Source organism: Gadus macrocephalus, chromosome 9 (genome assembly GCF_031168955.1).
Source record: "Gadus macrocephalus chromosome 9, ASM3116895v1".
Lineage (NCBI taxonomy): Eukaryota > Metazoa > Chordata > Actinopteri > Gadiformes > Gadidae > Gadus > Gadus macrocephalus.
In genome coordinates, this window is record NC_082390.1 from 15,825,136 (window position 1) to 15,837,552 (window position 12,417).

General features: G+C 43.0%; 1 long non-coding RNA gene across 3 annotated transcripts; it reads left to right on the plus strand.

Annotated features, from left to right (window-relative positions):
• Window positions 1-3,619: 3,619 nt before the first annotated feature.
• On the plus strand, window positions 3,620-8,703 carry LOC132464629 (uncharacterized). 3 transcript variants are annotated; one of them, XR_009527300.1, is made up of 4 exons: window positions 3,620-4,312; window positions 4,674-4,793; window positions 5,606-5,657; window positions 6,942-8,703. It is a non-coding gene; the product is annotated as an uncharacterized LOC132464629 (long non-coding RNA). The 3 variants fall into 3 exon arrangements; XR_009527299.1 differs by having other exon boundaries at window positions 3,623-4,312; window positions 4,644-4,783; XR_009527298.1 differs by having other exon boundaries at window positions 3,626-4,312; window positions 4,644-4,793.
• Window positions 8,704-12,417: the final 3,714 nt, after the last annotated feature.

Here is a 12,417-nt window from a genome sequence, read left to right on the forward strand (position 1 = left end):
TGCAGTTATATGCTCTATATGATTTTTATTATTTGCAATTCTATGCACTACGATTTTTCATTCTTTGCAATTCTATGCATTATACGATTTTATTTCTTTGCAATTCTATGCACTAAGATTTTAATTCTTTGCAATTCTATGCACTACGATTTTAAGTCATTGCAATGTGGTTTTATTCTGTGCAATATAATCTGAAATATGTACTCGGACAATTGTAGTTGGCCAATTGGGGAGTATAGTCGACCTATGGCTATAAGATGTGTATGTAAACATACTGACTGTACAGCTAATGCAATTGTGTTGGGAGCGTTTCACCTGGTAGCCTGGAAGCTAGTTGCTCCAACGCAACTGTGTTGGGAGTGTTTCACCTGGTAGCTTGGAAGGTAGTTTGCTCCAACGCAACTGTGTTGGGAGCGTTTCACCTGGTAGCCTGGAAGCTAGTTGCTCCAACTCAACTGTGTTGGGAGCGTTTCACCTGGTAGCCTGGAAGCTAGTTGCTCCAACGCAACTGTGTTGGGAGCGTTTCACCTTGTAGCTTGGAAGGTAGTTTGCTCCAACGCAACGCGGTTGATTGTTGGTTTTTTGTGCGCTTTTGACTGAACAATCCGGACAACATGGCCACCAACGGGGGAGCGAGGACCCCCGCATGCAAGTCACCAATTGTTTTTTATTCCTTGAGCTGGTTGAAGTTGATTGGTTGTGTTTGGCTGCTGTTTTCAGAATGTGTCCACCGCACACACACATCGCTATATTCTTTCCCCTAAACTTAACCTGGATTTTACCGCTCGTCTGTTTGGTTTTGGCTCATTCTAAGTTTAGTGCAGTGTTGTAGGTTGTTTTTGAGTGCATTGTTGCACGTGTTTGTATGAGGACTAACGGGGGACGACTAAACGACTGACTTTACTAACGCTGCGGACCGCTACAACAAAAACAACAACAACAACCTGTCTGGACACTGGGAAGGGTGTGCTCTTGAAACTGGACGCAAAATGGAAGAACACCTGCAACTATTGTGAAAGTTCAACGTTTGGGCAAAATTGGAATTGGTGAAAGCAAACAAGCGCAAGTTAAATGGTAAGTATACCAATTGGCGAATGCCATATATTTTCGGCAATTGCTTTTTTGTTTCACAGCACCACTGGACTACAGAACATCCCTAGTGGAAATGACATCAGTGCAATTCTGGAGTTTACAATTTGATGTCACAGCACCTTCTGCCGATGCTCCACCTCCCTCAGGAATCCACAAAGAACTGGAAGTTCTGGGAAAAACCCAGAACGGATGTCTGGCAAACCGAAATTAGGGCGAGTGTGAAGTTGTGACCTCAAACTTCCACAATGGGGTTTGTTTTCGCTCCACCCGTAACCCCACTGGACTGGTGTATGAAAAGCTGTCAGACTGACTTCACTAGACGAATGACTGCGGGCATGTTATGGTTTGGTTTCAATTGTTGGTTTTTGGCTTGGTAGGTTTGAATTTAGGAGATGGATTAGTTGATTTACACATCCACACAGTACTCTACATTCTCCCTTTTCTGAATCTTTCCTTTTTACAACTTTCCATACATTTGCAAATTGTTGACTGCTGCTGAACTTGTAGGCTACTGCTGCTTCATACTTCAATGTGGTTTTATTCTGTGCTAAATTATTTTAATTCCTTGCAATGTGGTTTGATTCTATGCAATACGGTTTTAATTCTTTGCAATTCTATGCACTCCGATTCTAATTCTTTGCAATTCTATGCACTACGATTTTTATTATTTGCAATTCTATGCACTACGATTTTTCATTCTTTGCAATTCTATGCATTATACGATTTTAATTCTTTGCAATTCTATGCACTAAGATTTTAATTCTTTGCAATTCTATGCATTATACGATTTTTTTTCTTTGCAATTCTATGCACTAAGATTTCAATTCTTTGCAATTCTATGCACTACGATTTTAATTATTTGCAATTCTATGCATTATACGATTTTAATTCTTTGCAATTCTATGCACTACGATTTTAATTATTTGCAATTCTATGCATTATACGATTTTATTTCTTTGCAATTCTATGCACTAAGATTTCAATTCTTTGCAATTCTATGCACTACGATTTTAAGTCATTGCAATGTGGTTTTATTCTGTGCAATATAATCTGAAATATGTACTCGGACAATTGCAGTTGGCCAATTGGGGAGTATAGTCGACCTATGGCTATAAGATGTGTATGTAAACATACTGACTGTACAGCAAATGCAATTGTGTTGGGAGCGTTTCACCTGGTAGCCTGGAAGCTAGTTTGCTCCAACGCAACTGTGTTGGGAGCGTTTCACCTGGTAGCTTGGAAGGTAGTTTGCTCCAACGCAACTGTGTTGGGAGCGTTTCACCTGGTGGCCTGGAAGCTAGTTGCTCCAACGCAACTGTGTTGGGAGCGTTTCACCTGGTAGCCTGGAAGCTAGTTTGCTCCAACGCAACTGTGTTGGGAGCGTTTCACCTGGTAGCCTGGAAGCTAGTTGCTCCAACGCAACTGTGTTGAGAGCGTTTCACCTGGTAGCTTGGAAGGTAGTTTGCTCCAACGCAACTGTGTTGGGAGCCTTTCACCTGGTAGCCTGGATGAAAAGCTGTCAGACTGACTTCACTAGACGAATGACTGCGGGCATGTTATGGTTTGGTTTCAATTGTTGGTTTTTGGCTTGGTAGGTTTGAATTTAGGAGATGGATTAGTTGATTTACACATCCACACAGTACTCTACATTCTCCCTTTTCTGAATCTTTCCTTTTTACAACTTTCCATACATTTGCAAATTGTTGACTGCTGCTGAACTTGTAGGCTACTGCTATTTCATACTTCAATGTGGTTTTATTCTGTGCTAAATTATTTTAATTCCTTGCAATGTGGTTTGATTCTATGCAATACGGTTTTAATTCTTTGCAATTCTATGCACTCCGATTCTAATTCTTTGCAATTCTATGCACTACGATTTTTATTATTTGCAATTCTATGCACTACGATTTTTCATTCTTTGCAATTCTATGCATTATACGATTTTAATTCTTTGCAATTCTATGCACTAAGATTTTAATTCTTTACAATTCTATGCATTATACGATTTTTTTTCTTTGCAATTCTATGCACTAAGATTTCAATTCTTTGCAATTCTATGCACTACGATTTTAATTATTTGCAATTCTATGCATTATACGATTTTAATTCTTTGCAATTCTATGCACTACGATTTTAATTATTTGCAATTCTATGCATTATACGATTTTATTTCTTTGCAATTCTATGCACTAAGATTTCAATTCTTTGCAATTCTATGCACTACGATTTTAAGTCATTGCAATGTGGTTTTATTCTGTGCAATATAATCTGAAATATGTACTCGGACAATTGCAGTTGGCCAATTGGGGAGTATAGTCGACCTATGGCTATAAGATGTGTATGTAAACATACTGACTGTACAGCAAATGCAATTGTGTTGGGAGCGTTTCACCTGGTAGCCTGGAAGCTAGTTTGCTCCAACGCAACTGTGTTGGGAGCGTTTCACCTGGTAGCTTGGAAGGTAGTTTGCTCCAACGCAACTGTGTTGGGAGCGTTTCACCTGGTGGCCTGGAAGCTAGTTGCTCCAACGCAACTGTGTTGGGAGCGTTTCACCTGGTAGCCTGGAAGCTAGTTGCTCCAACGCAACTGTGTTGGGAGCGTTTCACCTGGTAGCTTGGAAGGTAGTTTGCTCCAACGCAACTGTGTTGGGAGCGTTTCACCTGGTAGCCTGGAAGCTAGTTGCTCCAATGCAACTGTGTTGGGAGCGTTTCACCTGGTAGCTTGGAAGGTATTTTTAGTACTTGCACTTGGTCCTATGAACATCAACACCGGCAAATTCAGATTTGTAGTACTGCAAATTTACATTTTTGACAATTTTTCCATTTCAATATTTTGTCAAATTTCACAAAGTCCATTCCCAGATATGTACGAACTTCAGCAATAGAGGCAAGTAAGGTTTATCACTTTCTATGGCAATTTACTTGAGTTAAATTATTTGCTCTATAAAAACATATGGTTCTCACTGTACCATAATCATCTTGCTAGATATGCCTCATGCTGTCCTTTTATATTACTTATTTGCAAGGAATTTAAGCATTGACAATTATTTATGAACGTTGAACCATGAAAGAATTGAATTATTTTTGTTCAGGGGTGGGTTTGCCCCTGTACATTTATTTCAAGATCAGTGTTCTACAGCGTTTGTCAAATTCAGGACTGGCGCTGGAAGCTGTAGGTGGAGGGAATACCAGGAATGGTGCAGCTCTGCAGATGCTGAAGGGTAAGACAATGGAATACACATATTGATGGCTTGCTTGGATTGTTTAGATTGTTTAGAATGACACGGTCAGCGACTCTTCGTACAGATCTAAAGTAATCCATACAGATGTGTTCATTCTGACTGGCTGTTAAGAAAGCATTCTCGGCCACTAGGACTAGTAAGGATGTGTATTACATGTGGCCGGCTTTTGGGTTTGGGAGTAATAACTATTGTAATTAGTTCTATCAAAACAGCCCACTATGTACTGTGCTGTAAAAGTGCATATAAAATACCCTATTGACATCTGAGTGAAGTGTTGGACTGCATTAATGGGGAGAAAACAAATGTCCAGTGTGCCAAAGGGTCACGTGTGTTCCTGAAGGGACTGAGGCGACGCAGTCGGAGGTCCCTGCGGTGGCGGTCAGCGGGAGGTGTCAAGACCAACCAGCTCCTCGTCCAGGAAAGGGGAATTCTTCAGACCGTTCTTCAAAGGTTCAATAAAGTAAATCTTATCATCTAAAAAATCTTGGACACAGTAGCTGGGTTCATCAGCAAATTGTAGCTGGGCTTTTGGTCCCCCAGAATAAAAGTCAATGGTGCTGAGGAGCGCTGCTCAGGTGACTTCCCCCCCCCCCCCCCCTTATTTATTATCGCTCTTCCCCCCCCCCCTAGAGGGGGGTGGGGGATGGGGGGGAGTTAGAGATCTACCTATTTATTTTTTATTTATTATGTTTATTTTTTTTTCCACAATGTCTTATTTATGATGACTATATGCTCTGTAAGGTGACCTTGGGTGTCTTGAAAGGCGCCTCTAAATTAAATGTATTATTATTATTATTATTTCCTATGGTAGAGAGGTGCGTGATATTTATTCGAGAGATGGTACATGAAACGGATGACCTGTTAAGATGCTAGGGGGATCAACTCCCAGCAGCGGTACCGTATCCCCAACGTCTTAATGTTGTAACCTGTCAAACCCAACGCTAACATTTCGGGAAGCTTTCAGTGCATCCTGACAATGCCACTGTTGGATACATTTACACTTGGTTGGGGCCATTGTATAAAATTAATCCATCGATACCATCTCAAAATAATGCTCTCATAGTGTGTGCTTTTGATTTATTTTTTTCGCTTAGTCAAACTGATATTGGCTAATGCTTAAGAATCGTAAAAATGAATAATTGCTCTTCCGGTCACACAATGCTTGCTTCCATCCTTTGTATAATTTTTATACCTACCCTTGGTGTATATTTTTTGCCCTTCTTGCTATGACTAATTTCCACTTGGGATCAACAAATTACTGTTTTTTTTCAGGTCACGATGGAAGAGCAGATGGCTGTGCAGTTGCCATGGTGGAGAGACCCAGGTGAGAACTTTGATAAATGGTTCCTTCATTCTTAAATGGACCAAATGGCAATCACATAATCCCTCCCGATTTTAATAAAAATTTTGAAGACTGGGAATAGCTGAACTGACTTGTATACATTTATTGATGAAAGATGGTAATCCAGCACTGACTATTTTAATGTGGTTTTGATGTTGATGCACTATACAATTTTAATTCTTTGCAATTCTATGCACTATACAATTTTAATTCTTTGCAATTCTATTCACTATACGATTTTATTTATTTGCTATTCTATGCACTATACAATTTTAAGTCTTTGCAATTCTATGCACTGTACAATTTTAATTCTTTGCCATATGGTTTTATTCTGTGCCGTATAAAACGGAATATGTGCAGTGCGGTTCCTTTGTGATTGTTCTCAGGCGGTGTCCTTTTGGTTCAATCCATCTAAACATGTAATCACCAGCGAGACTTGTGTTTACATGACACTCGAGAACCAAATTATTGGGTTAGTCTCACTGTGATTGTATTTTTAAGATGCATGTATACACCTTAGTCTGACTAAAATCAGACCGGATCGGGTTTCTCATCGTCGGATTAAGACCTCTAGATTATTCGATTGATGGTCTCATTAATCGTGCATGTACGTTCAATCAGGGTTATGCGTTCTGCGCATGCTGGAGATTTTTTCCCAGAGCAGGAAATAGAAGGAGACAATAGTCATGGTGTTGTCACTGTCAAACGGCAAACACGATGGAGAGGTCCAGGAGCAAGACACACTTTTGGACTGACGAGGAAACTCACCATGATGTACCAGTTAAAATACGTGCACAATTTACAGTTTATGGATGGGAGGAAGACTAGAAACTGATTTATTTAAAAAAGGTGATTGAAATGGGTACAATGCCATGCCACCTATCGTACTGGGACATGACATGCTTCGGCCATTGAATCGATGTGTACTTGGACATTTGCAGTTGTTTCATAAAAAGGTTGAAGACTCCCTGGGAAGAGCTCAACTGACTTGTATCAATTATACATACATTTATTGATGAAAGATGGTAATCCAGCACAGACGATTTTGAAGTTGTTGCCGTAATGACTTGAAGCCTTTTCTCTCCTGTAAATCAATATAAAATCCAACCTAAATTACTGAATGTAATGACCTATGTTTGATGCCAGATGGTGTTGTTACTGCATTTGTGTCTTTGATTGGCCTTCACGTTTGGTGATCAAAATGTCTTCTAAATCTGCCAGCACACTGTGAGACTGACTTTACTTTGTGCCTTCAATTTATTTCAGAGTATGATGACCGAACAGTTGATCTACAACGATGGCCTACTCCCCATCCACCCTGAGGATCCCTGGCTACACCTACAATCCAATCTACCCCAGACATAACCACTCGGAGCTCAACAACTCCTACAACTCCTCCTGCCTCCTACACACCATACTGTTACCACTTTACCAGTTTAACTTTAAAAAAAAGTACTGTAATTCACACCATGTTGTAGGAAAAGCATGTTTAGCTCAATGATTTATACATTCTATTTCTGTGACCCCAACTATTGTATTTCTAACCCAGTTACCTCGTAACCCTCTTTCTAAGGGAGCGACTAAAGGGACAAAGCTGGAGCAAACCTGAGCTTAACAATCTTTCTAATCTTTCTTTCAAATGTCCTAAATTGAAACATATAAAATGCCTAAAGTAACTTGTCTAACAAAACAAAAAGCCAACCTAATACCCAAACTTAACCATCTAACTAAAGATCTCAAATGCCTAAACTCTCTTACCTTAACCGAGTACCTAAACCGAACCATTTAACTAAACATCTCAAAGGCCTAAACTTGCTTACCTCAACCTAACCTAATACCCAAACTTAACCATCTAACTGAAGAGCTCAAACACCTAAACTCTTACCTTAACCTAGTACCTAAACTGAACCATCTAACTAAACATCTCAAAGGCCTAAACTCGCTTACCTCAACCTAACCTAATACCCAAACTTGACCATCTAACTTAAAAGCCCAAATGCTTAAACTCTTACCCTAACCTGGTACCTAAACTTGACAATCTAACTAAGCATCTCTAATAACTAAACAATCTTTAATACAATCACTAATGCCTAAACTTAAACAAACACCAATAATAAAAGTTAACCATCCTTAATCTTAAACCCAAACCAGACTTGTCCCTGGGTCGCTCCACTTTGTTTCTTTAAAGGCATCTCTTTTCCCCTGCATCTGTGTTTTATTCCTTGAGGACTTCAGGTGGGGTGCCATACAGTGTTGCATGGGTTCTTGGGTCAATTGTGGCACCCATTGCACTCCTGACCATCCCTGGAAGAAGGGATCCCCTCCACTGCGTTTCTTCTCAAGATTTCTTCCTTGCTGATTCAAGGGAGTTTTTTCTTGCCCGTGTGGGGGCATGGGTAAAGGGGGGTGTCACAAATATTTGGCCTGTTAAGCCCTTTGAGACTGTAATGGTGATTAAGGGCTATACAAATAAAATTTAATTGAATTTAATAAAGATACTTCATCTTTACAGATTTTGTTTTGGGGAATTGGGACAGCTGAGCAGCTTAAGCATCCTTACTGGTGAATCTGATCTGACGATATCAATCATAGGACTATGAAGCTGCAGAGTTCTTCCAAGAAAGGGTTCCAATCCAGGATAGTTTTTAACACACTTTATTTGTTAAAGTATTTCGGTATGCTAACTACGGAGCAAAAGGAGGTGGAAGCGTGTTGAACACGTGCTGAGCGTCTCCCTGCTGATCAAAAACATTAACCCTTTGTCTGGTAGCAGCTAGAAGATTCTGAAGTCCAACTTCTCTGTCGAGATTGAACTGAAATGCAATGCACAACATGCAATTTGTCCTCATCTCAATATTTTTTATTATTACTATTTATTGTGCTGCGCCCTCTCGCTCTCTCGCTCTCTCGATCTCTCTCTCTGTATTAATACTGTACTTGACTTGGGAAGCCCTGCACAAGAATTCCAATGTGTTTGAACTGTCTGGTTTATGCACAAATGGCGAATAAAAACCTTTGAACCTTTGAACCTTTTTTTTTTTTTACCTTTTTGAGATTGATAGGGTGAAGTGGGCGTGGCCTATGCGACGTATTAGCCTCGGCTTCACCTATCTAAAGGTGCTGCCTTCTGTGTGGTTGGAGCAGCTATTGCAGCCTTCAATAAGGTCCTGCTCCCCTTGTGGCAATGTATAGTATTTAGGGCTTATATGTTTGGTCCTGCTTCCTTGGGGCTATGTGGGGGCAGCTCAGGTTCTTAAAATACGTAACAAAGCCAATAACAAGGCTGAATATGTGAAAAGACAAGGTAGATAATGATCGAGGAGTAAACAAGGAATTGAGAGGTAAATATCTAACATGGAACCAAATGCCTATTTATTTGATCTGTTACTTAGGTCAGGAGGTAGAGCAGTTGTCTTGTAACCGAAAGGTTGCTAGTTCGATCCCCAGTTCCTCCTAGCTGAGTGTTGATGTGTCCCTGAGGAGTGCCATACAGTGTTGCATGGGTTCTTGCTAGATTGCATTAAGGCTGAGGCCATTGATTAAGATTGTTAATTTGAAGAGTATGAATAAAGAGTAATTGAAGTGGATTGTTGAATGTCTTTCAAATTTGTCACAATAGGGAAATCTGTTTTGAATGCATCTAGGTGAAGTGTTTATTGCTACTATAAAACACCAAGAATAGCAGGCTATGTATAAATACTGACCACCATATTTTTTTAAATAAAAAAACCCTATGTAGTCATCACTCACCCTCAGGCTCTTGTCTAACCCTGCTGAGCACGCCTGGTTGGCGCTCTACTTCGCTGAAGGCCATTTGACTTCATAAAAGCTGCAGTTCGTAAATGGTGACAAAGAAGTCCTTATGTAGGAAAGGTGAAGGAAGGATGAAAGGGGTGCAGGTTCTACTGGGCTAATCTAATAAAAGGGGGGCTGGTTCTACTGGGCTAATCTAATAAAAGGGGGTGCTGGTTCTACTGGTCTAATCTAACAAAAGGGGGTGCTTGTGAGGCTATCGGCTATCGGTTACCGTCTTCATCGCTGCATTGGGATTCGCTCTCCCTCTCCGGTAGCGTTTCACCGCAAGAGCTCCACTTATTGGGGGGAGGCATCTCCTGGTGGGCTATGGGAGCCTCCTGTCTGTATGAGGCTCCCCTGACTACCAGATCTGACTACCAGATCAACCTCTGCTGGACTACTATGTATCCCCACATCACAACTCACTACAATGGGTGCCCGGTCATTCAGCTGTTCAGCACCCAGGCTCTGGAACTCCCTCCCCCCACACATTAAACAGTCAGACACCATTACAACCTTCAAGTCACAACTCAAAACTCACCTGTTCAAACTTGCACACAACGTCTAACTGATCACTGTTTTGATTGTTTGTTTGTTTTGTCTTGGTTTTATTTATTTATTTATTTATTATGTTTTTCTTTTATGTTTTTTCAAAATGTCTTGTTTTTTAAACGATTTATGATGACTATATGCTCTGTAAGGTGACCTTGGGTGTCTTGAAAGGCGCCTCTAAATTAAATGTATTATTATTAGATTTGGAGTCTCCGTCTGAACGCCCAGACTCCGTTTGAGGAGCCTTCTGCTTGAGGTGATGCGTTGCAGCGTTGGTGTTGCGTGGTTTGGGGATGGGCTTATGAGGCGGCTCTGGGCTGGCCGCTGTCGGAGGAGTTTGGGGGAAAGTGTGTGCAGTAAGGAATGGAGAAGAAAAGAAAAGCCGGTGAAAACAAGTAGGAAAACACTTGATCACTAGGACAGGGGTATTGACAAATAAGACCTATTAAAGACCAACGGTTCCTAATGCATACTATCAGGTGGGGTGCAGACTGCAACACTATTTGTTTGCTGCGTTCAAATGCCAGGGCTCTACTCTATTGGGAGGTTTATGTGCCAACTACTCTCTAAACTAAGGTCATATACCCTCTTGCGGTAGGCCAGGCTTATCTTCATCCTCAGTGTTTTCATCCCCTGGCTTTTTGACCTTTATAAATCTAGCCTTACCAGATTTATAAAAAAATTGTAAAAGAAAATTGTATTTCTGACGCCACTCATTGCGCAGTACATTTATATTATTGAGGCAGGGTGTAAATCTTAAATCTCATAAAATGATGAGAGCAAGAAGTGAGAGCGGGTTTTAAAGGTAGGGGAGGTTTCACAAACGGTTATTTGGTCTCCGGTTCTCCGAGGTGCTCGCGCACCAGCAGTCAGTCCGTGAGAATCGTTCCCGGTTCGGGGCGATTCTCGCGGGCTCCTCCCACCAGCAGGCCGGGAGGGGTCCGGGCCGGTCCCAGCGTTCCAGGGGGCCGCCTCCCCTTGGTTCACACGCAGTGTGGAGGCGGTAGGGGCAGAGGAATACGGGTTATTCCTGGACGGTCTTCCTCAGCTGTCGGCTCGCCCTCTCTCCGACCGCTATGCGTGTTGGCAAGAGCGGTGCGTTCTGCCATCGTGGTTGGACACCACGTTGAGATGGGGCCATCCCATACAGTTCAAGCGTCGTCCCCCACACTTAATGGGGTTGGTGGAGACCACGCTACGGGACCCGGCTGCGAGCAGGGCTCTGGCATTAGAGGTGGCCCATCTCTTGGAGAAGGGGGCCATCACTGTCGTTCCCCCCCACGAGACTCACCTAGGGTTTTATTCCAGCTACTTCCTAGTTTCCAAGAAGTCAGGGGAAAAGAGACCTATTCTGGATCTTCGCGTGTTCAACAGATTCGTTGCCACGAGGAAGTTCAGAATGCTCACTGTCGGAGCGTTGTTCCGGTGTGTGAGAGAGGGCGATTGGTTCACATCCCTGGATCTCAAGGATGCTTACTTCCACGTCCCTGTTCGGCAGGCACACAGGAAGTTTCTCCGCTTTGCCTTTATGTGGATGGTGTACGAGTACCAGTGTCTGCCGTTCGGCTATTCCCTGGCTCCGCGCACCTTCTCGAAGTGTGTGGAGACGGCGTTGGAACCGCTCAGGCGTCAGGGACAGAGGATTCTCTTCTACCTAGACGACCTGCTTATTCTGAGCAACTCAGAAGAGACCGCGAGAAGGGACACCATGTTGGTGATAAACCATCTCTCCTTCCTGGGTTTTGCCATCAACTGGGAGAAGAGCTCCCCGCTCCCCAGCCGGCAGACAGTCTACTCGGGGCTTTGCCTAGACTCAGCCACCATGACTGCGATGCTTTCGCCTCCTCGGCGAGACGCCATCCTGTCGGCGCTCTCCCGTTTTTCGCGTTTGCAGAAACGTGACCGCACTGTCCACCATGCGCCTGTTAGGGCTGATGGCAGCTGCCCACCCCGTGGTCCCCCTGGGTCTGCTCTTTATGCGCAGACTCCAGCGGTGGTTTGCTCGCCAACGGTTGGACCCCAGGCGACACAAGCTCAGGGTGCTCCTCGTTCCCCGTTCGGTGTCGCCAGACCTGGAATATTGGAAAAGACCCTCCGCCCTTCTCAGGGGTGTTCCCCTGGGCAGGGTGGCGTCCTACGTAGTGGTCTTCACGGACGCCTCGTTGACGGGTTGGGGAGGAACGTGCCTCTCTCACTCGGTCGGAGACGAGTGGCGCACGCCCCCTATAGCACACATAAATGTGTTGGAGCTCGACGCTGTGAGGAAAGTGCTGTTGCATTTCTTTCACCTGGTGCGCGGCCGCCACGTTCTGATCAGGACAGACAGCGTGTCGGCGGCGGCGTACATCAACAGACAGGGGGGAGTCCGCTCCCCTGCTCTCCACTGAAAGGCGGT